At 43.0% G+C, this 27,284-nt stretch overlaps 1 pseudogene; it reads left to right on the forward strand.

Annotated features, from left to right (window-relative positions):
• The first annotated feature begins 11,904 nt into the window (after window positions 1–11,904).
• Window positions 11,905–20,397, forward strand: LOC137095623 (protein FAM110D-like; annotated as a pseudogene).
• Window positions 20,398–27,284: the final 6,887 nt, after the last annotated feature.

A 27,284-nucleotide genomic window follows, 5' to 3' on the forward strand; every position in this document is an offset into this window, starting at 1 on the left:
TTGCCACTGCCTTATTCCATGTAGACTGAAATTCATCTCTCAGAGTTAATGGGGCAAGGCCACATGTTGAGAAAGACAGATGCAGCCAATAATTGAGGGTGGCTGTCCACACTCTCGCCTCCACTCTCACAAGGCCTGTCTCTAATCGCAGGGTGGCGTTTGAGACACATCTGGGGACCTGCATCGCCGATCTTAGAAATTTTGATTGTACTTGCTCCAGAGGGGCATAGTTTGTGAAGGGACCAAGTTGGGCTCCATACATCATTTGTGCTATGGATTTTGCCTCAAAGAGCTTAAGTGCAGCTGGTATGTAGTGGCCTCCTCCTGTTTTGAGGAACTTTAGGATAGCATATGAGCTCTTTTGTGCTGCCTCTGCTACGTAATCCATATGTACTTTCTTGTTTCCTGTGCAGTGATAGAATACTCCTAGGTATTTAAAGCTGGAGACCTGTTCAATATTGTGTCCATCTAGTCTCCAGGTATGATGCTTGGGTCGTTTCGCAAACACCATAATTTTGGTTTTTTTATAATTAAGATGAAGCTGTTCTTCATTACAATATTTTGTTAAGGCTCTCAAGGCTCTTCTCAGGCCTACTTGAGTTCTGGATAGTATCACTGCATCATCTGCATAAAGCAGGGTAGACACGTGTCTTCCTGCCAGTTTTGGAGGGTGGTAGTCCAAGTTGTAAAGGTGCTCCACCATGGAGTTGATGTAAAAGTTAAATAGAAGTGGAGCCAAAGTACATCCCTGCTTGACACCTTTCTCAGTTTCAACGGCCTTAGTGAGATGACCTTGAGGGGTACATCTTATTTTCAATAAGGTCCCTTCATGTAGTATGCGAATTAATTGCAATAGTCGTCTATCTATTGAGGTGGACCCAAGTTTTTCCCATAATTTGATATGAGAGATAGAGTCAAAAGCTGCTCTAAGGTCTATGAATGCAGCATAGAGGAAGGATGTTCTCTGGGAGGTATATTTTTCTATAAGATGCTGTAAAACTATGCACTGGTCAATGGTGGACCGACCTTCCCTGAAGCCGGCTTGCTCCTCCGCAAGTATGTTTTCTTGTTCCATCCAGTCCAACAATTTCCAATACAGATGCCTTGTGTATATTTTACTAATGGTATTAAGGAGGCTAATGGGCCTGTAGTTTGCTGGATCGTCCTGCCTGCCTTTTCTTTTGTATATTGGCACAATAATTGCCAACCCCCAATCCTTAGGAATTTGGCCATATTTATCAATACAGGTAAATAAAGATGCTAGGATAAGGGCCCAGAAATCCAAATTGTTCTTAATGACCTTGGGTGGGATTGCATCCTCTCCTGGTGCCTTTCCCGCTTTTAGTTGGGCTACTAGTCTCTCTATTTCTGCGGTGGTCACAGGTGGCCAGGTAGGGAGGTTTTCCATTGATGTATTAGAGCAAGAGTTTGTGCCCGCATTGTCTGAATAGGTGTCCCTGTATAGCTCTTGAAAGTATACTTCCCATCTTGCTGGCAGGATTTGGGAGTCAACTGCAGTTCGGTCCCAGCTTCGTATTTTAGATGTAACGTGCCAGAAGGTGGCTGTGTCCTTTGCCTTAACAGCTTGTATGAGCTGATCCCAGTTGTTTTTCATAGCCTCTCTCTTCTTGCGTGTTAGTAGTTGTTTGTATTGTCTCTTTTGCAGCAGGAGATCTTGTGCAGCCGTTGGGGTAGGATTGAGTTTATAGCTCTGATAAACAGTGGAGAGGGCTTTTTTAGCAGAGAGACATTCCTTGTCAAACCATGTTTGTGATTGTTGATATGGTTGCTGAAGTAGCTGTGTCCCCTCTGTATTATTGCCCTGGCGTAACTGAATTTGGAGCTCTTCGACAATGTTTCTGTAGGTTTCCATGAGTACATTGGGAGTTTCTGCAGAGATCAGAGAAGTGCGGAGGCTCGTAAGCTAGGCCTGGGTAACAACGCAAAAATTTGTTTCTAAAATCGATTTGTAATTGGGGTTTTTTTTTTTTGTTTCGATATTTAAAATAATTACAAAACTTTCCCAAAAAAAAGTTTCGGTATTTACGAAATTTCGTAAATATTTACAAAACATTTTGTAAAGATGGCGCCCTTTTTTTTTCCAATATTTTTTCAATATTTTTTAAATTTAATTATTAATTTAGTAGAATAGGGATTAATTATTATTAATTATTATTAAGGAGGGAAGGCAGGCACTCACTCTGGTGGGCCCTCTCGCTCGCCGCTCGCTCGCCGCTCGCTATTATTTTTAATAGGCAATGCTAAGCAAGCTGGCCAATTGCAACATTCAGGCAGGAAGCAGCCAGACCATGAAGCTGCAAGGCCATTCGATGCTCATCAAGCTGGCCAGCTGCAACATTCACGCTTGCCTCCAGCAGACAAGAGTTCTTCCTCCCACCCTGAACATTATTCCACAGATATATATATCAACCCCACTTGCCTAGTTTCCAACAGACCTCACAACCTCTGAGGATGCCTGCCATAGATGTGGGTGAAATGTCAGGAGAGAGTGCTTCCGCCCCCCTCGCTCGCCGCTCGCTCGCCCCTCTCGCTCGCCCCTCTCAGCAAGCATCGGCAGGCGGCCATCTTACGTATTTCCGAAATGGACGGAAATACAACATTTTTTGGCGCCTGCCGTTTCGATATTTAAAAACACTTCCAGGTTAAAAAAAATGTTTTGTAATCGTTTCGTAATTCAAAAAATAACGAATTTTTTAACGAATTACGAATTAACGAAACGAATTGACCAGCCCTATCGTAAGCCTCTCTGTCACCAGCAGGTCTGTTATTCTTTGATTCATGTGTGGGGTCCACTTGGCTCGCTTATAGGATCCTTCTGTAGGCTGTATCGAAGATTTATAGGATTCCGTTAAATGGATTTCCTGGGGGGGAAGATGTAATTGAAGCAGAACTGGAAAATGATCACTCTCAGGTTTAGACATAACTTTGAGAGTTTTAGCATAGGGGATAAAATCCCTAGAGATTGCTATATAGTCAATAGTGCTAGTTTTTTCACCTGAGAGGAAGGTGAATTCACCTGGATAATCTCCTTTCAGCGCCCCATTTAAGATGTGAAGATTTAGCCTATATGTTGTTCTGGCTAAGCATAGGCCTGCAAAATTCGATTTCTGGTCTTTGGACCAGCGGGGCAGAAGGGGTTCTTCATCCTCACAGGCTGGTGGTGGGCAGTTCTGCTGCTTATAGAGAGAGAGGTCATCTGGGCCCATCCTTGCATTGAGATCACCTCCCAGCACTATAGATGCATCAGGATTCTGCATTATAAGGTCCTCAACGTAGGATTCTAGCTCCATCCATGCAGCTTTAACTTGGGCTTTCTTCCTCATAGGGGGTATGTAGGCATTTATTATCAGCACTTTGTGGTTAGTAAGTTGGATTAAGATGGCCATGGCATTTGACATTAGCGGGGGAAGAGATGTTACCTTTACCCATAGCTTGTTGGAGATTAGGATTGTTAAACCTCCTTTGGCTCTCCCATATCTATTTGGGGGTTCTGCCTTTGTTGAGTAGGCTTGGAATCCAAGCCTACTTGGTTTCCTGCATTAATATGATATGGTGCTGGGCTAGGTAGTCTAGGAAAGAGGGATCTTTTATGGAGGACTTCCACCCTGCAATATTCCATGTCAGAATGCTGAGTTCATTCTTGCCTGGTGGTGTAAGCAGTGGAGGTTCTGATAGTCAATTTATATCTGCAACTTGTGCGATGCCACCAATGTCCCCAGTGAACACACAGTTGTTGTAGGGGTCTCTTTTCTTTTCTGAGTGTTGTCGATGAGGCTGTTCTTCCGTAATAGGTTTGTTCTGTTTTAGTGTTGGCAGTTCTGGTACCAGGCACTGTACTGGGGTCAAGGTGGCGGCCTCGTTCTCCTCCTTATTCAGCATCAGTATGTTGTTGGCAGGACCCGTTTCCAGGCTTACCTCGATTAGGCAGGTAGTGGGTTTGGAAGGTGCATTGTCACTAATGGAGTGGGGTTTGGTTGGGGCTTCGATTGATGCTGTTGTAAAGATTCTAGGTGGAGAATTGTCACTGGGGTTGGACAGCTCAACACAGTTCCCTGGGGTCTCGTAGTCCAGGGTAATTAGATCTGCAGTTTCAGGAACATGGGTTTCAATATCCATAGAGTAGTCCTTAGAGGGTTTTTCCAAATGTAGGGCCTGCATCTCAGGAGTGTATCCCTTTAAGCTTCCTGTGCTCTGCTGAGAGTGTTTGACTCTAGAGATGAGGGGAAGAATCCTGTTATTGAGAAACACTCGGCTTGGGAAGAGGCCTTTTGCTGCAAGATTAGATCTTAAGCGCAGCAGTAGTGAAGGTATATGTTCTGAGGAGAAGCTTAGTAGCACCCTTGTATGATGGTAGTCAGAGCTCAGTGTTTCTACAGAGTGGAGATCAATTTGTTTCACTTCTCTTTTCAGCAAATGTTGCAGATGTCTTCTAGAGTGGTAGATGTTGTTCCAGGGGGAAGCATTCCTCTGTAGTGGCAAACTGTTAAGCAGACTTTTTTAGGTGAAAGTACCAGTTTTGAGGAGTTTGCTATCTTATGTAAATGCAAAGTAGGCTCTTTGCAGTTAGGTTTTTTGAGGCTGACTCACAAGTGGTCTGTCTCAGTTGCTTTCTTTCTTTCTGGGTTGTGATAATGGAGTCAACTTTGAGGTTGAGATCTCTAAGTTTGTTGTATAAGTGCTCAACAGTGGTAGCAACCAGTTGGAGCATGTGAGAGTAGCTTGTCTCACCCACTAGCTCAGAAGTTTGAACACTTTTGTTTTCTTTGCTGCTATGCTTGTTACTATTGTTGTTTGGCAAATTTGGGTTTTTTGCAGCACTCCCTTTGTGCTCTTTCAGACTCTCATTTTCCCCATGTTCCCCAATTTCTCTTTCTGCAAGAGCCGAGAAGCGGTTTGAACAGAAGTCAGAGATTCTCTTTTGTTTGGGAGTAGGAGCTGATGGGGGAGTATTATTTTCTGCTTCTCTCAGGCGTTTCTTTCTCCTCATGTTGTTGCCACCAGGCTTATTAGCTTATCAGCAACACAGTGTGTTTGGTCTAGTCCAGCATTCAAATTATTTTGTTGAAAGGAAAGGCATTTAGGTCTGTTTAAGTTATCTTACTGTTGTCATGCGGAGCTCCCCTCAAGTGCGTCTGCTCTCCTCAGTAACCCAACCGGAAGTAGAGGGTCAATTGTTGCCCGAAGGAATGGAATTAGACGTTTACCTCTTGTAGCCTCAAGATCAGCATATTTTGGCAGATAAGCAGAAAGGTTTTGACTGCAAAGCACAGAATCCTCCTGTTGCCATAGTTGTGCAGATCGGAATATTGTGGGAATTGTAAAGAAAGTATTTTTCCAGATATGGAATTTGGGAAGGGAACATGACTGTGGTTTACTTCAGAAGGAAAACAGGCATAGAATTTAATAGGTAGAGAGGGATTTGTTCGGTTAGATCTGCATCTGAAGCATGCAGAGTCCTTTTAAGTCTGTGTGCATGAAAAGGTTCACTAGAGATTAGTTGCATGAGAAATGGACTTCTTTGCATTGTTTTATAGATTTTCAGCATTCAAGCGGAGAACTGGGTGCAAGCGACGCATATTCAAGTTTGCAGTCCAATCTGCAAAAGTATAAAACATCCAAGTCATGCTACAAAGGGGCTTATTTGGGGAGTCTGCAAAAATAACTTCCCCCACACTCTACTTTAAGCTGCTTGGTATGGTGTCAAATTTTTGGTGTAAATCTCTTTTAGTGTCTTGCTGACTTTCTGACTATTTTTGATGTGTGATTAGGTGACCGTTAACACACCATTTGTGTCTTTTCTCCTATTACAAGAAGTCCTCAACTGTTATTTCTTTGAAGGGAAAGGGGAGGATTAGGAATGTATGAGTTTACCATCCTTGAGCTGGACCCAAATGCCCCCTTTTGCAGTCAGTCATGGCCTGATCCTGTGCCCCTTTCTATCAGGGCAGATATCCCCTTCTCCCCCATGAAAAGGAGAGGTGAGAATGGATGTGGGAAGAAATTACACATGAATCTACTGCTGTGACTGATTCCCACTAGCATCTTCCTGAGCTTGGTGAATGATTCACTATTGGAGTAATCACGCTGTTAGAGACTGGGAATTTAGGCTGACGGGGCCCATAGGGCAGGGAGGAGATGAGGTTCCGATGAGACTTTTCAACAAGACATTATTTCAAGTTGATCAACATTGAGATGAACAGCCCTTGACCATTCAGGTTAAAGCACAAATACTGTCCACACCTTGTGGCGCACTTAACAAAGTTTTTATATCAAACTAGTAAAAACAACACTCAAGCAACTTCTGATTGGTTCTTCTATTTTTCTAACGTCAAAGCCTATTAATGATTCTGTTGAATATCTGACCCTGAGCTGTGGCTTATCTATCTACAAGTTGCTTATCCATGGCTGAAAGAATTTTAGGGAGTAAAGGAGTTGTAAAGAAGCGTTTAAATCTCACTGGATGCCACCAAAAATGTAAAGAACGTATCAATGCCACCAATAAAAAGTAAAGACGTGGTGTTAATCCCACCAAATGGGACCACCAAAAATGTAAGGACGTTCCGAAGACTGCTAAATTAAAACTGTCACCAATATGTATAGAGACGCTGGTATTAAAGTCTCTGTATGTCCCTATTTGCGTTGTGAGGTAACTTTGGTAGAGTGGAATGCACCGAGGTAAAATCAATGGAGGAGGCAGGTTTAAAATACAAAGAGAACAAGTTTATTGTTGAACAAAGCGTAATTGTTGCAATATTGAGAGGTTGAACTTAGCATATGCTTGGTGGTTACAATATGGCTTGGTCGAGATACATTCAGGCTTTAGATGTTACAATCTTATAAACTCTTTCTTCAGTGAAGTACTTTATTATTTCAGTGTTCCCTGTTGTGAATATTCACACTGTTTGTCCTATACCGGATCAAACCACTGATCTCCAGTCTTACACTACTGGCGATCCTAAAACCTCCTCTGTTAGATTCTTTTTCCTCAAAGCAATCTAACTAGGTTTCCCTTCAGCTCCCTTGCTGAAGAAATATTCACAAACACTAAAACTAACTGAATCTATACTACTCCACACCACAGAGACCTAACTGTCTCTGCCCTCTTCTCAGGGTCTCATCCTCCTGACTGAAACTACTTTTCCAGAGTCCTTTCCCGACTCTGTTACATCTCCCAGAGCCCTTAACTGGCTCTGCTCCTCTTCTCAGGGTCTCTTCCTCCTGACTGAAACTTGACTGCCACTTTCAAACCTTTTTCTCCTTAAGCTCCGCCCACCTCCTCTGCTGCCTTGTCTTGTCACCATGGCAACCTATCCCTCACAGCTAGGCCATGGCAACAAATGTAAACCACAAATACAGTTTAAACACAGTATAATAAACACTTTATAATAAACATTTCTCTACAGGAGTGCATTTGCATGTATCTTTGAACAAAGAACACAGAAAACAGTCATTCTTTCTCTATGTTCCAGCAGGTCTTGGCAAGCAAGGTTTTCCCTATAGACAGGAATTCTGGGACTTGTAGTTACTGGGATTTTATTTTTCTAAATCATGTCTCTCTCATTCCACACTTTTTTCTTTTTATGAAACTTTTGCTGAGTAAATATTGAAATGTAAAGCAAATAAATAATCTATCTATTGCTTTACAGTTACCCCTGACTGGCCAACCATCCACATCTGCTTGGGGTGGCGTTGTTTTTTTTAAACATGCACTCCCTGGCATGATCTTCTTGATCCCAATGGGGAACAACATCTAGTAGTTGTGTTTGTTTAGTTCGATTCGGCGCCACTGCAGAGGACAAGATAGTTTTACAAACTTGTATCATCAAAGTAAAACAGCACAAGAATATCAGTAGCATTATGACAATTGCAATTCCAAACATGACCAAAGCCTTTAACCATTGTAAGTCAGGAAGCCACGATGTGAGCCACCACCGCCAATCTGAGTCTTCAATGGAACTGATTATGTTGACTATTTGGTATATCTTGGAAACATCTTTCTCATTTTGCAACAAAATACATAGACCTCTGTGCAGAAGTCATTGATACTATGTATGTGTTTAACTGTTAGAGTATATATTTGTGTTTGTACCAGAAGCTAAAACTAGAGTTATCTGGTTTGAGTACACAGTGAGCGTTGCCAAGGAGACCAGGCAGGCTAGCTCAGGAGAGTGAGAAGTGGGCGGAGCCAAGCAGAAAAAGTTATGTGCGTCTTTGGAAAAGGGGCAGAGAGTGTGAGTGTGTGTGAGTGAGTGTGGAAGCTCGAAAAGCCTGGGAGAGAGGTGTGTGTGAGCAGCTGGAGGTTTTTCAGTCTAGAAGGGCTGAAGAGAAAAACCTGGCCAGTTTCTTTAGTCAAGGGAGATTAAAGGAAGCTTGTTAAGATCCCTAGCCAAGGAAGGACTAGAGATCAGAGATTTGATCAAGGAAAGATCAAATTGGAAGGCTATTCATAGTAGGAAACATTGTTCACCTCAGTAAAGGTTAACCACGAGCTGTGTTATTTGGAAGGGTGGACTGTATTACAAACCAAGTGATATTCAAAGTTCTATAAGTTATTTAACAGCCTGCAACCATACACTTTGTACACAATAAACTTGTTATCTTTTGTTGAAGACCATCTCATCTAAATTAATCTGCGTCTGTAGAGCCAGATCTCATCGGTGGTACCTCAAATACCTCACGTTGGTGGCAATTACCTTAATTTACAAGTAATAATTGGCCTCCTCTTTAATATATTCTTATACACAATTGAGGCCTGAGATTAATTCCCTCCATAATCATCCACACCTGTACAATTGGTTCTTGCATAACTGTACAATTGGTGACAGCAGTGGGGATCTTCAAAGATAAAATCCCTATACCCTGTCCAGCGCTGTGTTCACATCTGGACACCTCCTTCTCTGTTTAGGTGGCCTACTGCCAATCTGTGTTGTATCTGGGTGTCTTTTATCATATAGTTTGTCAATTTCTCTAGTTGTGCCAGTTAGTGTTATTTCAATCGATGGAAACAAGATTGCACCAATTCTTTGTGGTCCAGTGAAGTATGCGTTGTCAATGTCATATTGTTATGTGTCACTGTGTGCCCCTTAAACTCAGGCCCATCCAAATTGTTTTGTCCCATGTCCCAAGTGGCTGTTGTATATCAAAGAATCTCAATCTAGCAGGAATCAGGGATTTAGTTGTACATGTGTCATTCCAGACTGGGGCAGTATCTTTCCTTCCTGCCCAACTTCTGTAAATCCAGTAGAGTCCTGGCCCAATCTTGCCAGTGTCTTTATATGCATGTTGCAATGCAATGCAGAATCGTCTGCATATGTCAAATTCTGTTCAGTTGTATATGTCTGTGTCCTGTATATCTTACAGGAGTACAGTGATGTCACATCTATGGTATCGTCCCAATTGGACATGGGGCATGGTCATAGTGAGATGTCTTTGTCTGTAAGTGAGGTTTGGGCTGAGCTAAATGGTGCACAAGGGTATACAAAGGTGTACAAACGTGTAAGGGGTGAAGATCTCCCCTTTTTCAAATTGAATTAACTGGGATCATCTGTATGATCAGTTGTCTGTTGTATGGTGTTTGGAAGAGGGCTGTTTGCAAATATCATTCCCAACAGCCCTGTGCTTGCAATCTTTTTGCAATGGAATTTATCAATTGGTAAAGGGTATCCTTCTCCCATTCTGTTGAAATGGGGTGTGGCATCAGGCTGTGAATGACATCATCTCTGTCTCTTTCTAAAACACAGTTGTAAACATTTTTAACGGTTCAGCAATAGAAATCATTCGACTTGAGAAAGGATATAGTCCTCCATAAAATTTGATCAAGTCCAGTCCTTGTTGTCCGGCCCAAATGTGGCCATGCACATATGTGTATCCAACTTTTCTATCCTTTCAGTCTCTGGCATAAAAAAGGAATCTGAGTCAAACTGGGGATGTGTTCCCCTTCTTGATTGAAGAAATGAGTCTATTAAATTCCAGGTAAAATGAAGAAAGTCTCTATGTCCAACAAGTCTCTATATCCAGCAGTCTCTAGTCTCTAAAGTCAGTCTCTGTGTAAAGAAAGTCTGTAAAATAAAGTCTCCATATCTCACAAGTTTTTAGCTCGTCCTACCCAGCTGGTGGTGCTTTGGGTAGGCTTGGCTCCTGCGTTTTGGACTCCCATTAGGCTTCCCAGATGGCTGTGGTGACTTTTTGATATCCAGTTTAGGAACAGGGTCCCATACAGGAGCTCAGGAGTCTGAAAGAGACAAGTAGAAAGATAGTGAGAGAAAGGGGGGGGGGGGATACTGATTACCCATCTGTCGAAGTCCTCTTGGCCAGTTCTGTCTTCAGTTCCATCAATATCCTTTATTTCTACATCTGTTGGCGGGCCTCCACAATCTCTCACTTCGAAGTCCTCTTGACCGATCTCCATCCTTTTAAACAATTATCCATGGTTTTTCCCCATGATTCATCTCACGGTTCCTCTCCATGATTTATCTCACAGTTCCTCTGTCCTTCTGCTGCAAGCAATCCTTTAACAATGTATACTGGCACACTCGATTAGCTCATTCCACCTACAACCTGCTTTTTCCGACTTAATAAATCAGTTAAAAGTCTCTTGATCCTTTTGCTAGCAATGTCTCTCAAATCTGGCAAAAAACCTTCTTGGCCCTTTGCAAGGCATCGTCTTTTAAATCTGGCAAACTCCAGGGCAAGCTGCCCGATTTACCTGTTTTAATGTCCCATTTCAGAATTATCTCTTTCAGTAACTTTGTAGTGGGATTGGCCCAAAGTAACAAAATTTGTAGAGGTACTTTGCCCTATGTTTGAAGAAAGCTGTGAAGTATAGCCACCTTGGGCTAAGAACTATAACTCATGTCTAGGGTTATTGTATCCACATAAAAGTAAATTCTGCTGTAAAAATCAATTGCTGGTTTCCTTTTGAATTAAATACCAAAACAAACAAACAAAAACAATGTAAAGAATTCTGTTCATCAATCAGTGTCTCAATCTATCTACAGGTAAGCTGCAGCTTGACTTTTAAAAAGGCAGTTTTTTCAACTTAAGACATATTTTCTCTGTTGTTACCTTGAGGCAGTTTGCATGTATTTTTAACCACTATAGTCATCTGAAGAAAAAGCCGCCCTGTTATCCTGTGCCCCCGATGACAACAGAGAAAAAGGAGCAAAGAAGGAGGGATTGGATCGTTCCTCAAAAGAAAATGTATTTATAAATTCCACAACTCCTAGCAAGTTGTTGCCCTGAGACAAAAATCAGACTCTCCAACCAAAAATAACTGTCTGTCACCAAACAGTTTTAGACACGAATCCTGTGCCTCTTCTTTTTCTCAAGAGAGGTTGCTGGGAAATCCCTATTCTGTAAAATACTAGCTCTCACACAGTTTCCAGTGTGTGCATCCAAAATGGCCAAAAACATACTTTAAATTCACAACATCTGAGGATGCCAGCTTTGTTCTCCTTGGTGGATAATCTCCATAGAGAGCTGGACAGAGGGAGTGTGACTCTGTTGGTTCTCTTGGACATCTCGGTGGCTTTTGATACCATCGATCATGGTATCCTTCTGGGACAACTCTCTGGGATGGGTCTCGGGGGCACGGTTTTGTCATGGCTCCAGTCCTTCCTGGAGAGTCGATCCCAGATGGTGAAGCTGGGAGACACCTGCTTGGACCCCTGGCCTTTGACCTGTGGGGTCCCGCAAGGCTCTATTCTGTCTCCCATGCTTTTCAACATCTAAATAAAACCACTGGGAAAGGTCATCCGGAGTTTTGGAATTGGGTGCCATCTCTATGCAGATGACACACAACTCTACTACTCCTTTCCACCTCATTCCAAGGAAGCCCCTCGGGTGCTGGATGAGTGCTTGGCCGCTGTGGCTGTCTGGATGAGGATGAACAAGCTGAAGATCAATCCCGACAAGACAGAGGTCCTCCAGGCCAATTGTAAATCGGATCGGGGTATAGGGTGGCAACCTGTGCTGGATGGGATTACACTCCCCTTGAAGTCACAGGTCCGCAGTTTGGGTGTTCTCTTGGATTCATCAATTATGCTTGAGGCTCAGGCATTGGTGGTGTCCGGGAGGACTTTTGCACAATTGAGACTCGTGCACCAACTGCGACCGTACCTTGCAAAGGCTGATCTGGCTGGGGTGGTACATGCCTTGGTCACCTCTAGATTGTACTACTGTAATGCACTTTACATGGGGCTGCCCTTGAAAATGGCTCAGAAATTTCAGCTGGTCCAGCGGGCAGCGGCCAGGTTGTTGACTGGTACTCCTTACAGAGAGAGATCAACCCTCCTGTTTAAGGAGCTCCATGGGCTGCCGTTCATCTTCCAGTCCCAATTCAAGGTGCAGGCGCTTACCTACAAAGCCCTAAACGGTTTGGAACCTGCCTACCCGCATGACCGCATCTCCGTATATGAACCCACACATTCCCTCCATTCATCTGGAGAGGCCCTGCTCACAATCCCACCTGCATCACAAGCGCACTTGGTGGGGATGAGAGACAGAGACTTCTCTGTGGTGGCCCCCTGACTCTGGAACACCCCAAGGACATCAGACAAGCCCCAGTCTTTAGGAAGAGCTTGGCAGTCTTTAGGAAGAGCTTGAAGTCCTGGCTGTTCCAGTGTGCCTTTCCAGAATAGGAAACTCCCAGCATCATGTCCCTGACACACTTTATTAGAGATTTAAGACTGTCTGCACATTGCACCTATCCTAGAATCCTACATTTCACCTGTCATGTCCAGCACTTTTAACTGTGCCCATTATATTTGGCCCAGCCCTAGTTTTTAAATGTGTCATGGTGTATTGTTTTATTGTTTATTGTTACTGCTTTAATGTTTTTTGGTTTGCTTATGAGTTATATAATGTATTGTTATGTTGTTGTTTTATTGAGGGCCTTGGCCTTTGTAAACCGCATCGAGTCCTTTGGGAGATGTTAGCGGGATTAATAATAATAATAATAATAATAATAATAATAATAATGCCTGTCATAGGTGCAGGCAAATTGTCAGGAGAGAATGCTTCGGGAGCATGGCCATGCAGCCTGAGAAGCTTATAACAACCTGAACTTTAAACCTTTTGTCCACACACAGATGTAACTTTTCCCTTTTTGATACAAGCCTTAACAATGTCCCAACCTGCAAAGAGTTAATGTCTAATAACAGTCCTTAGAAGAAGGAAGGGTAAAAAAATGAAGCATTTGAGGAGTTTTTCTTTCTTTGAAAACAATATCCCGGGCAGGCTACCATGTAAGGTGTTCTTTTCTCGTTATTTCTCCTCTGGCAACTTTTGCATTTTTCAGAACAGCTCTTAGAAAAAACCTTTTAAACAGTCTTCACATTTTCATTTTGATGTGCCCTGGCCTCTTTCCCTGTGTTTACAAAACACGTTTAGGCTAGTCACGACCCTTGACACAACATCAGTTTGTGTGTGTGTGTGTGGGGGGGGTTCTCTTCACACAATTCCTGGCACCCAAGATCACATTTATACAGCCCAAGCGGGTGAATTTTATCTAAGATGCATATTCATAATGCAAGACTCATTTTTCATAGACACAGAACACATTAGGATTTTAACCATTTCAGAAAATGTCACATAGCATAGACAAATATTCATTCTCCAAACTCTCTCACACATCCCTACACGTTCACACAGAGAGAGAAATGTCATTCACACACACGCACAAAGCTCCCAAGGACAGTTTTTGCATTTGCACACTCACACGCAATTTGAAAATGGCATACAGAACAGAACATAAACATCAGAACCATAAACATTAGAAAATTCAAAACAATTATTAAAAACATCATTTTTTTTTAAGGATAACCCATTTTGTCATTATCCACACATTCTTTTGACATTTTAAAAATGCAGTTTTTCAAATGGCACCAAGGCTAGGGCAGCAAGGGCATGCTGCAAAAGATAAAAAAAGACACATTCCAACATAAATATATTCCCATTGAATCAGGCCTTTCTTCTTTTTCTTTCCTTTAATCCTTCAAACACAATTAACATTCTATATAAACCTTTCAATTCAACATGTCTAAGTTTCTCTTGTAAAATATCCATTACATCATTTAACATGAACACATTTTATCACTTGAATACGCAAAATTTCAAACTCAGTCCTATATTATTTAGACACACATACACACCAAATGACATTTCACCAATTCTATATTTGTTTGTATCAGAGTTCAGGACACAAAGCTCTCCTTTTAGCACATAATTCCATCAAACACATTCCTATCTTTTTCCGAATCCAACTCTTTTTATACAAAATGGTTCTCACTTTCCTTTTAACTAAATCAGATACTCACATTATTTTCACACAACAGCGCTTCAAACATGCACAAATCTCAATCCAGTGTTGCAACACACAGTTCCCTGACATGTACTACAGTTCCCTGACATGTCAAACCATTTAAACTTCCAAGGGGGTCAGCTCCTCCCCCCTCTTTCCTAAATTTTCCCTGTCTATTTCTCTTTTTTCTTTTTCTTTTTTCCTTTTTTTCTTTTTCCACCAGGGAGCACTGCCCGACTCAGTCTTGGGGCACCCTCATGAGTCGGCTCTTTTGGGGAATGTCTGATCCTTTCCCCCCTGCCTCCCTCTAGCTAGCTTTCCCCCCCCCCCCCAAGAACAAAGACCTTACATCCCACCCACGCCGATGTCTCCGGAATGCCTCGTTCTTCCTACCTCCAACTGGTCAGCAGTCCTCTTGCAAGCGTTGTTGAACCTCTTTCTCGGCAGAGACTGATGGGACACACCCTCGGGACTGTGACGAGCAGAGCCACTGGTCAATCAGTTGGGGCCCCTTTTCTCAGTGCACTCCAGTATGCCGCCATCACCAGATGGTGCCACCGCTCTGGGCCTCCAAAGGCCATCTCTTCCCCTCCAGCCATAGACACTCACCACCCAGATCTCGATGGAACCTCCAAACATTAGAGACTGGGAATTTAGGGTGGCAGGGCCCATAGGGCAGGGAGAAGATGAGATTCCGATGAGGCTTTTCAACAAGGCTTTATTTCAAGTTGATCAACATTGAGATGAACAGCCCTTCATGTCAAAGCACAAAGACTGTCCACACCTTGTGGTGCACTTAACAAAGCTTTTATGTTAAACTGGTAAAAACAACACTCAAGCAACTTGGTTGGTTCTTCTATGTTTCTAACATCAAAGCCTATTAATGATTCTGTTGAATGTCTAACCCTGAGCTGTGACTTATCTATCTGCAAGTTGCTTATCCATGGCTGAAAGAATTTTAGGGAGTAAAAGAACAAAGAACACAGAGAACAGTCATTCTTTCTCTATGTTCCAGCAGGTCTTGGCAAGCAAGGTTTTCTCTATAGACAGGGATTCTGGGACTTGTAGTTGCTGGGATTTTATTTTTCTAAATCATGTCTCTCTCAATGTTGCTTTCAAGTTTGGTACTTTAGTTTTGCTTTGCTTTGTTATAGACACACTGAAATTAATGAGGGGCAATGGTATGAGAAACACAGGGAAAGGCAAGACAGTTTCCTGCTGTTCCTTATTCATTCATTCATTCATTCATTCATTCATTCATTCATTTATTACTAGCTGTCCCCTGCCACACATTGCTGTGGCCTAGTCTGTTGATCTGGAAAATAAAGTAATGAGAAAGTGTTGGTTTCTAATATATGTAATTTCTTTATGCTTGTGGGTAAACAGTATTTCATGCTGTTTCGTTGTCAGTGCTGAAGTGGAGAGTGTCTGATTTGCCCACCTTGGAACATGCAACGTATCATTGTCCTTCTTTAAGGGTCCATTTCAAATCTATGATATTATATCTGTGTGAATCATATCTATCTATATCTATGGCTGGATGGACTTTGATTACGTATTCTTGCCCCGATGAAGGGAGTTGGACTGGATGGCCTTAAGTATTTTCTGTTGGTCATGGGGGTTCTGTGTGGGAAGTTTGCCCCAATTCTGTCGTTCGTGGAGTTCAGAATGCTCTTTGATTGTAGGTGAACTGTGAATCCCAGTGACTGCAACGCCCAAATGTCAAGGTCTATTTTCCCCAAACTCCATCTGTGTTCATATTTTGTTGTATTTAGTGCTTGTGCCACGTTTGGTCCAGATCCATCATTGTTTGAGTTCACAGTGCTCTCTGGATGTAGGTGAACGACAACTCCCAAACTCAAGGTAAATGCCCACCAAACCCTTCCAGTATTTTCTGTTGGTTATGGGAGTTCTCTGTGCCAAGTTTGGCTCTATTCCATTGTTGATGGAGTTCAGAATGCTCTTTGATTGTAGGTGAACTAAATCCCAGCAACTACAACTCCCAAATGACAAAATCATATTTTTTTTGAGTGATGGTCACTCCTTGTGTTGTGAGACATTTTGTTGCCAAATTTGGTGTGATTTCGTTCATTGGTGTTTTTTGTTTTGTTTTTAAGGTACTCATGCACAGAGCATTTATATATAGATAGATTTACAACATTTCTACTCCACCCTTCTCAAACCGCGAGGGGGATTCAGAGTTCCTGGAGTTTGCACTGAAGTCCCTTTGCAGCAAATGAAGTAGTCTGATGACAAAGTGGAAAAGTGGAGAGAAAAAGCAGCTGAAAAAGTGGGCAGACAGAGGATTATTTGAGGCTGATAGTGCCCAAGATTACCAGTTTGACTCCCAGTAGCCCACTTCTTTGCAGCCTGGGAGATCTGGAAGTCCTATCACCTTTGAAGTCTGCAGGATTACCTCCTGCAGATCTCCCCACATTCAATCTCTTGGCCCTAAAATCAAGTTGGCCATTCTGTTAAAAAAATATCCTCCCAAGTATCTTGGGTTTCCCTTTAAGGAAAAAAGTAGCCAGCAATACATTCCAGCCCAGGATACAATCTGTTCAGAAGCTGAGATTTATGCCAAACTTCACCGAAAGGAAAGAGGGTCCATGCCACCCTCTGTGAGCCTCCTCTCATCTCCTTCCTTTTAGGCCAGGCTTGGTTTCCTTCTCTCTTTCACTTCCCTCTTACAACTGACCGCCTGCCTGCGGTGTAGAGTCAGCCAGTAATGTGTTTCTGGTGGTGTTTGCTTTGTTCTGGAGATGGCTGAGATGCAAAAGATAAGGCTGGCCTCTCCTATTTTTTCCTGCCTCACTTCCTTTTGGATTGTAGGCACACCAAAAATAAATTAGTCTCTTTGACAATGTGCCCAGTAGTGTGTTGCTCATCCTGATTTGACCATCCCCACTGTCTGGAGTCTGTTTTGGCCCTTGATTGAGCCTTGACTGAGCTTTCAAATGCCAAGTCTTACAGTAATGGAGCACAAAAGTTAAAACTGTTAAGGAAAACTACCCTAAAATAAAGCAGGGCATCCAAAAACAAACAGGATACAGAAGATGAGTATCAGCTCATTAGCAAGCAAAGTGTGAAATACCATGTGATGTAAAGAATTCAGAACTTAGGAGGCAAACGTGCAGAGTCCAATCTTAAGAAAATCTCAAAAGATTTACTTACTATAATAACTACATTACTTAATAGTTAAAGAACCTTGTCTGAGTTACTCTAACACCCATCTCTTCTAAGGTTTTAAGAGAGGAAAAAAATACCAATGATTACATCTCTTCTGACACACAAGCAGAGAGAGATCTCAAAGCACACAACACATACTCTCCATACTAAAGTGTAAGAAGGTAGATGTCAGATTAAAAAAAAAGCTTGCAGAATTATTATTTTGTGTCAGGAGCAACTTGAGAAACTGTAAGTTGCTCCTGGTGTGAGAGAATTGGCCGTCTGCAAGGATGTTGTCCAGGGGACACTTGGATGTTTTAATGTTGCAGCATCATAGCATTAAAGGACCTTGTTACTACTTCAATTGGCATGGCTCCAGGTTCAATGTTATGCAATCCTGGAGTTGTGATTTGACGAACTATCAGTCTCCTTTGGCAAAAATGACCTTGTAAAATGATAGCATTGTACCTTGGTCAATAAATGGTGTCAAACTGCATTAAATCCACAGTTTAGGTGTACCCTGTCACTGCATTCTCAAGCATCCTGTTCGATGTTTTTTTTGGTCTGGATCTATACTTTGGATCTACGCTGCCATCTTATCCAGTATTTGATCCCAGATAATCTGCTTTGGATTATAAATCTATGCTGCTGTATAATCCAGATCAAAGCAGATAATCTGGGATCAGAACCTGAATTATATAGCAGTGTAGTTGTGGCCTGAGAGTTCCAATTGCTCCTCTCTAAACTCTAAATCCCAGGATTTCATAAGATGTTAACATGCAGTTAAAGTGGAATACAATGCTATAACAACGTATTGTAATAGGGTTCTATGTTTGGGGATCATTGCTTCAGAGCAAAACAGAATATATTGCTTTATCTGGAAACATCTTTCTAAAGAACTAATGGCTTGGCTGGTGTCACAATGTCAAAATTTAGAAATGTCCTAAATCTGTGGTTTATCAAAGCATTCAAGAAATGTTTCCTTTACTTAAATGTCCTGATATGCAGTTTTCTAGAGAAGAAATTACCTCACAGACAGACTGGAAAGGCTTTAGTTTTCAAAGCATACAGTATGGTTACAAGCAAAGTTTCATCTGACAGTTGGTTTCTCTCTCACCTCATATCCCTCACTTTGGCCCTCCCCTTCACAGCCCTGTTTCCATGGAAACCCTTTCCCTTGCTTCAAATAAGCTACAGGCCAAGGAATGGCCTACTTTCATGGTTCCCCACAATACCAGGAAGGGAGGTCATGACATTAAAAGGGAAAAGCAGGGCCACTGTGATTAATGCACCATTTATTTTGTCTATATTATCACATTTTTAGGATTCATCTGCTGTGATAGACGCCCTTCTGGTTTTATATCATGTCATTAACAAGTTATTGTTTCTGTTTGTAGGGCTGAGTTTTTATCACCCAATGTAGTCTCTGTTTAATGAGAAAAGAATCTTTTTCTCATATCAGCATTTGTGGATGCATTTTGAAGACGTCAAGTGGAACACAGGATTCCAAAGTTGTGGATTCCAAAGACCATGCCAAAACCTTAAATGATAAAAAAACAAACATACAAGATCTATCTAGCACCTCATAGACCATGATGTACCATGGACTACCAGTGATCCTTCTGACGTGACATGATTCCCTGCATTTGATGTGGCCATCCTTCCTGGAAGCACTACTGGTTGAGAAAGTTGCATGATATCCCTCAACTGAAACCCAAACAGTGGATATAAAATGCGGCCTCCCAGAAGATGGACTTTTTCCTCTGGGGCTACTGAATCGAGGTCCAGACTATCTTCGTAAGCAGCTAGAGGGAACCGACAGGATCCGGACTCCAAGTGCTGTAGAAAGACTGAAGGCTGACAAAGCCAAATATGTCAAATCTCAGTAAGTGATCAACAGGTGTCAAGAGCCAGTCTTGCTCTGCTACAGCCTCCAATCTTGTTGCAGAAGACCTCTCACCCACCACCAGCATGAGTTCTCTTAAGGATTAGCTGTTGCCAAAGATGACCTTGGGCCTAAGAAGCTACCTCCGCCACCCCCTTCTCCTCAATCTCCCATAGCGCGGAGAAGAGGCAGGCGTCGTTTGCTGAGGCCGGACTCATTTGTCATCTACCGGCAGAAACGGGACTGCTCAGCCATCAACAAAAAGAACACCAAGAGCTATGGCATTGTGAGGAGGCTGTTTCAGAGTCCGCTTAGGGATGGGCACAGCAGCCCCTTGTCCCCAAGGGGTCTATTTGGAGATGGACACCTGCAAGCGACGCAAGAGGAGACCCCCATGGTGTGGGTGCCAACAGAAAAAGAGGAAACAAGAATTGTGCATTCAGTAGGCCTGTTGACTGGCTCCACTAGGTTTCTTTCAGAAAGTGGTGAGCCTCCTCAGCAGGATGGAGACCCCATCCTTTTCTCTGCAATTCCTGGCTCAACAAACTCCAAGAGACAACTTTGTCCAAGTTCTTCTCTGCCTCTCTCAGAGAAAGAGCATTTCTTTAACAATTGCGGCTTGGACTGGAACCTGGTGGAAGTGTTGGGAGCCGAGTGGTTCAAACCTGGCAACTGGGACGCAAGTTCTTCCTGCTGGCTCCTGGGGAGTATGGGTTCAGCCAGCTCTCTGCATGGTGGAAGTCCTTCACACAATGGAGAGGAAGGACCTGCCGAAAAGCTGAATGGGAAGTTGCCCACCTCCATTTCCCTTGTCGAGAGAAACGCCCGAGTCATAAAATGGTTGTGCAGCTGCCAGCAGGCTCAGACTGTGTCCAAGGAGTCCACTGTGTAAGCCAAGTCCTGGCCTCAAAGGCAATGCCAACACAATGAGGAAGAGGTGGGATATTCACACCTCTCCGTTCCCTGAGTCTGCATGGACCAGATTCACCTACGTAGGCTATCATTGCAGGGAAGCTGGACAAACAAAGACTTGATGTCTGAAGTCAAGTATCTCTGTCAGTATGGAAATAAAGGGATCACCTCTGAAGGAGTGAAGCTGTTCAAAACAATTCTGTGTTGACCTTATATAAGTATCAGTTGCAGAATGGGGAGTACAGGTTGATCATCCCTTTCCCAGAATTCCAAAATGCTTCAGAATCCTGCACATGGGTGGCTGAAACAGTGACACTTTTGTTTTGTGATTATTCAGTGTAGACCAATTCTGTTTCGTGCACAAAATTATTTTTTAAAATATTGTGTGTAAAATGGCATTCAGGTTGTATGTGGAAAGGCTATACGAAACATCAGTTAATTTCTTGCTTAGATTTGCATCACATCTTTAAAGTATTTCCTGATGTAGGTATGTGCAATTACAGGTATTCCAACATCCAAAAGAATCCAAAAACCAAAACATTTTGGATAAGGGATATTCAAACTGAATTTGGGAATATACCTGCCTGGACCAACAAAGGTCTAAATCAGTGTTTCTAAATCTGGGGGTCGTGAGGGGGTTTCAGAGAGTTCGCCTGACACGACAAATAAATAAATAAATAAATAGAGAGTTTGCCAAGGACAACCAGAAAACATATATTTCCATTGGTATTAGGAACCCCTCTAGCAGAGAAGGCTGAAGATCTCTCCTCCTGTCTTTCTCTTCCTTTTTGGAAAAAGATGGTGAATCCTCTCACCAAAAGCCCTCCTCCACTGTGATTGGCCAGCTTCTCAGCCAAAGGGAGGGCTGTTTCTGAGACTCCAAGTAGGGAGTGCAGGCGTGCTTGACACATGGCAACGTGGTGCACATGTGTGGGTGAGGGATAGCATGTGAAGCTGGAGGGAAGCTCATTTCCTTTAAGGTATGGGGGTTCTGTGTGGGAAGTTTTTCCCAATTGTATTGTTGGTGGGGCTCAGAATTCTCTTTTGTTTATAGGTGAACTATAAATCCCAGCAACTACAACTCCCAAATGGCAAGGTCTATTTCCCCCAAACTCCACCAGTGTTCACATTTGGGCATATTGAGTTTTTGTGCCAAGTTTGTTTGAGTCCACAGTGCTCTCTGGATGTAGGTGAACTACAACTCCAAAACTCAAGGTCAGTGCCTACCAAACCCTTTTAGTTTACTTTTGGTCATGGGAGTTCTGTGTGGGAAGTTTGACACAATTCTGTCATTGGTGGGATTCAGAATGCTATTTGATTATAGGTGAAATATTTGTGCCAAGTGTGGTCTATCATTGTGTGAGTCCACAGGGTTCTCTGGATGTAGGTGAACTAGAACTCCAGAACTCAAGTTCAATGCCCCCCAAACCCTTCCAGTATTTTCTGTTCCTCGTGGGAATTGTGTGTGCCAAGTTTGGTTCAATTCCATCATTGGTGGAAGTTCAGAATGCTACAACTCCCAAATGACAAAATCAATCCCCTCGCCCCCTAACCCCACCAGTATTCAAATTTGAGTTTATCGGGAATTTGTGCCAAATTCCAACCAGTGAATGAAAATACATCCTGCATATCAGATACTGACATTACAATTCATAACAGTAACAAAAGGACAGTTATGAAGTAGCAACGAAAATAATTTTATGTTAGGGGGCCACCACAACATGAAGAACTATATTAAGGGGTTGTGGCATTAGGAAATTGAGAAACGCTGATCTAAATAATGAAAGCAGGCTGGAGATTTTGACAAGGGATTTTATTCCAAATTCTCTGGATCCCGGAATAATTCTTCATCAATCCATAAGGAATTTACTACACATAGTTAGATCCTGTGACTTAATTCCAGGAACATCTCACTGAAGACCCAAATCTGCAGATGTTCAAGTCTTCGTATGTACAATGCCATAGTGGATTGGTTTACCTTATATAAAATAGCAAAACAAGGTTTGCTTTTTGGAGTTTTTTGGAATATTTCCAAGCCAGGGATGGTAGAATCTGTGAGTGCTGTATCCATGGATATGGATGCCCAACTATATCGCATAGAAGGAGGAGACATAATAGCCAAGGTGCCTTTCCCTTTTTCCCTTTTGGAGTAGCAGAATAAGTTGAACTTTCACCCCTCTCCTCCCTTTTAGCTCTCGGACTAATTTTGGGTCTTTTAACATTCATTTTGCCTGGCTGGTTTCAGAGGGTTATTGTGAAAACATAACCTGATCCTCCACAGTAGTTCCCATCACCCATCCCTTTTTTCCTGTAGGAAGGATTCGATTCAACTATGACAATGGGATTGTTATTATAATAAGATCATTACAAATAATAGATCGGACAGAGATTGTCTGTTTGTCTCACAATCGAATAAAAAGCAACTGGTTGCTGTGGGATGTGGGTGAATATATGGAAAATAATTTATATTCTGGTTTTGTCTGATTCCTGACTGGTGCATTTCAATCTCAATGTATGTGGCTCTCTATTCATTCATCTCTTTTTGTTGGTTAAAGCTGGTTTGCTGTGCTACCGGAAGATCTGTATTCCCATGTATTGTTCTTAATTAAAAAAGGAAATTGATTACAAAACCTGCCTGACTCTCTGGAATATTGCCCTGTGAGTGGAAACCATTAGGAAGCTTGGTAGACATCAAGGAGAGGGAAAATGGTGTCCTTGGACCTCATGCAGCCCCTTCACCTGCTGTTTTTGTGGCCCTGAATCTCCCAACTCATGAATTTTCTCCCAACCCATGAGTTTCTCTCAACTCATGAGTTTCCTTCACTCCTGCAGTGTTTCATATATTTATAGATTTCAGCGGTTCTCCAAACATGCTCTGCGGTGGCCCAAAATGCTTTGAAAATATAAGACTTTGCTGCACATTGTGTACAATTGGGGTGGGCAACTGTGGAAGGCGTGGAAGGCAGCATTGGTCTCTTGAAGAGCTCTTGGGTGGTTTCCTGCTCCCTCCTAGAAAAAAAGAAAATGTGTCCCCAAGTGTCCCCAAATCAAGGCTATCATATTTCGGACAGATCATAATTTGACATGATTCACTGGAAAAGATGATAATGCTTGATGAAATGGAAGATCAGATGACAGGTAAGTTGATTCAGGGCAGGGATTCTCAAACTTTTTAAAACGAGGGCCAAGTCACAGTCCCTCAAACTGCTGGAGGGCCAGATTATAATTTCAAAAAAGTATGAGTGAATTCCTATGCACACTGCACATATCTTATTTGTTGTGCAAAAACACTTAAAAACAACACAATAATTAAAATGAAATTTTTTAACAAATATAAATTTATTAGTATTTCAATGGGAAGTGTGGGCCTGCTTTTGGCTGATGACATAGGATTGTTGTTGTTGTTGTTGTTGTTGTTGTGTGTGCTTTCAAGTTGTTTCATACTTAGGTTGACCCTGAGCGAGGGCTGGGTAAATGACCTTGGAGGGCCGTATCCAGCCCTCGGGCCTTAGTTTGAGGACCCCTGATTTAGGGCTTTATCACACAAAGTTGGAAAATCACAATTACGCCCAGCAGATTAATCATTAAAAAGGTAAAGGTAGTCCCCTGACATTAAGTCCAGTCATGTCTGACTCTGGGGTGTGGTGCTCATCTCCATTTCTAAGCCGAAGAGCCAGCATTGTCCGCAGACACCTCCAAGGTCATGTGGCCGGCATGACTGCATGGAGCGCCGTTACCTTCCCGTTGGAGCGGTACCCATTGATCTACTCACATTTGCCTGTTTTCGAACTGCTAAGATTAATCATTGGCTGATACTTTTCACACAACGTCATGTCTCTCCTGCTGCTGCTTTGTATTTCAATAATTAATAATGCTTATATTTCATTGACAATTCCAATAATGCCTCTGGGGCAGGCATGGGCCAAGTTCGGCCCTCCCACACTTCCTAAAAGCCTACCTAATTTTTAATATTTCTGGCAGCGCGGGGCATGTCAGAAATATTAAAAACTAACTATTTTTATTACAAAACTGTAAGTCAAGCACTGGAAGAGATAGAAGGGCAAAGCCTCTTAGAGCCAGTGGGCCAAAGCTAGTGTCGTCCTGAGGAGAGTGGGTAGACCAAAGCCTGTTAGAGTCAGTAGTGTCATCTTGAGGAGAGTGAGGTAAACCTATGTGTGAGTGAAGCCTTGTGTGAGAAAGCTCCAGTGTGAAGGCTGCTGCATGTAAAGCTACTCTGTATTTGTTTATTTGTGTTATGAAAATCTAGTTCTTGTAAATAGTGCAACTGTATCATTTTACTACAAAGAAAAGCCTCCTATGGAAGATATGACATTGGTATGTGTGTTTTTGTTCTTTTTATCACTTTGGGCTACTGGTGCTGGGTCTCATTCACAAAATTGCCAAAAGTTGATGTTGACGATAATGAATAAATAACAACAAACAATATTGACCTTTGCCTCTGGTTTCAACGCATCTTGTCATAGTGTATTCTGAAACATCATCTAGGTGCGGAAAGTGGTAAGGAAATTGGCCTAGCCCTTTCTCTGCCTTTCCTGGACCATTCATCTATATATATAAATCTGTTAGGTTGGTTCAACGGGACAGCAAAACTCCACAACCCCCCAACGAAACTTAACCAAAATTCCCATGCCCATAACACAACCCACAAGGTACAAACATATCTACTCAAAATGAAAAACAACACAACAACACACTCACAAAACAGCAAAACAACAAAACTAAAAAAACCCCAACAAAACTTAACCAAAATTCCCATGCCCATAACACAACTCACAAGGTACAAACATATCTACTCAAAATGAAAAACAACACAACAACACACTCACAAAACGGCAAAACAACAAAACTCAAAAAAACCCCAACAAAACTTAACCAAAATTCCCATGCCCATAACACAACCCACAAGGTACAAACATATCTACTCAAAATGAAAAACAACACAACAACACACTCACAAAATGGCAAAACAACTGAGCATGCGCATTGGCGCCCAGCCGCAAGTTCCCTAGCGCGTGCACACAGCCTTCCGGCCAACGTTCCCTCTGCGGAAGCCATGCCCACTCCAAGCCCCGTCGCGCTGCTTCCCGCACACACACACACCCTGCCACACGCACACACACAACCCCATGCTCCATCACTCCCCCCGCTGCCGCACACACACACACAACCCCACGCTCCATCATTCCCCCCGCCGCCGCACACACACATGCAACCCCACGCTACATCACTCCCCCGCTGCCGCACACACACATGCAACCCCACTCCCCCCGCCTCCGCACACACACACGCAGCCCCACGCTCCATCACTCCCCCCACCGCCACACACACACATGCAACCCCACTCCCCCCGCTGCCGCACACACACACACAACCCCACGCTCCATCACTCCCCTGCCGCCGCACACACACATGCAACCCCACTCCCCCTGCCGCCGCACACACACTCAACCCCATGCTCCATCACTCCCCCCACCACCACACACACACATGCAACCCCACTCCCCCCGCCGCCGCACACACACACGCAACCCCACGCTCCATCACTCCCCCTGCCGCCACACACACATTCACAACCCCATGCTCCATCACTCCCCCCGCCGCCGCACACACACATGCAACCCTACTCCCCCCGCCGCCGTGCACACACACGCAACCCCACGCTCCATCACTCCCCCCGCCGCCGCCGCACACACACACACAACCCCACGCTCCATCACTCCCCTGCCCCAATCTTACCTCATTTTACTTCACGCCATCTCCAAACCCCACCCTGCCCATTCCCGCCCTGTCAAAATCCAGGAAAGACAGGAAGGAAGGAAAGAAGGAAGAAAGAGAAAGGGAGGTAAAGAAAAAGGGGGAAGGAAGGAAAGTTAGAGAAAAAAGGAAGAAGAAAAGGAAAGAAAAGGAAAGATGGAAGGAAAGAAAAGAGAGACAGCAGAAGAGAAAGAAAAAGGGGGAAGGAAGGAAAGAGGTAGAGAAGGAAGAAATGAGTGACAGAGGGAGGGAAAGAAAAAGGGGGAAAGAAGGAAGGAGAGAAGGGAAGAAAAAAGGGAATGAAGGAAGGAAACAGGGAGTGAAGGAAGGGTGAAGATGTAGAGAAAGAGGGAGGGAAGGAAAGAAGGAAAGAGAGAAGGAAGAAAAGAGACCAGAAGAGAAAGAAAAAGGGGGAAGGAAGGAAAGAGATAGAGAAGGAAGAGGAGAAGGAAAGATAGGAGGGAAGGAGGGAAAGAAGGAGAGAAAGAGGGAAGGTTGACCACAGCAACGCGTGGCGGGTAAAGGTTATTATTTCTATTGTTATTATGCTATTATTATTCCTATGAGACCCTGGGGGAATGGGAGAGGTGCCAGGTCCCAGAGGCAATGCATTGCATTATTGTTATTGTTATGATGGTGGTGAAATAAAAGGAAATAAAAAGAGAAAGAAGGAAGCAAACAGGGAGGGAAGAAAGGCAAAGGAAGAAAGGGGGAGGGAATGAAGGAAAGAGAGAAGGATGAAACCCAGTAGTGAAAGAAGGAAAGAAAGAAAGAGGTAGAGAAGGAAGAAAGGAGAGAAAGGGGGAGGAAAAGGGGGAAGGAATAGGTAGGTACCTCTCTTTCATCATAGTCCAGATATCTACCACAACTTTGATAAGTTTTACTATAGGCCACAGCAACGCGTGGCAGGGCACAGCTAGTATATATATATATATATATATATATATATATATATATATATATATAATTTGAAGAACAGTCTTATGAAGAAGATGGGGAAGAGAAGGAGAGAGGGAATTATACCATTGGAAACATGGGGCACACATAGAAAAGGGGGTACAAGGAGGACAGCATCCTAACACTCTGATTGTTAATACAATGGCCCAGATCCTCCACATCACACAAGACTCTTCTATGGAAGAGTTACTGGGGAAAAGGCAACAATCCTTGTCCTCTGCTGGAAAGACAGCATAGCATCAGAAGTCTGTCCTTTCTGCATCTGTC

This window comes from Anolis sagrei, chromosome Y (genome assembly GCF_037176765.1).
Source record: "Anolis sagrei isolate rAnoSag1 chromosome Y, rAnoSag1.mat, whole genome shotgun sequence".
NCBI classification, from domain to species: domain Eukaryota; kingdom Metazoa; phylum Chordata; class Lepidosauria; order Squamata; family Dactyloidae; genus Anolis; species Anolis sagrei.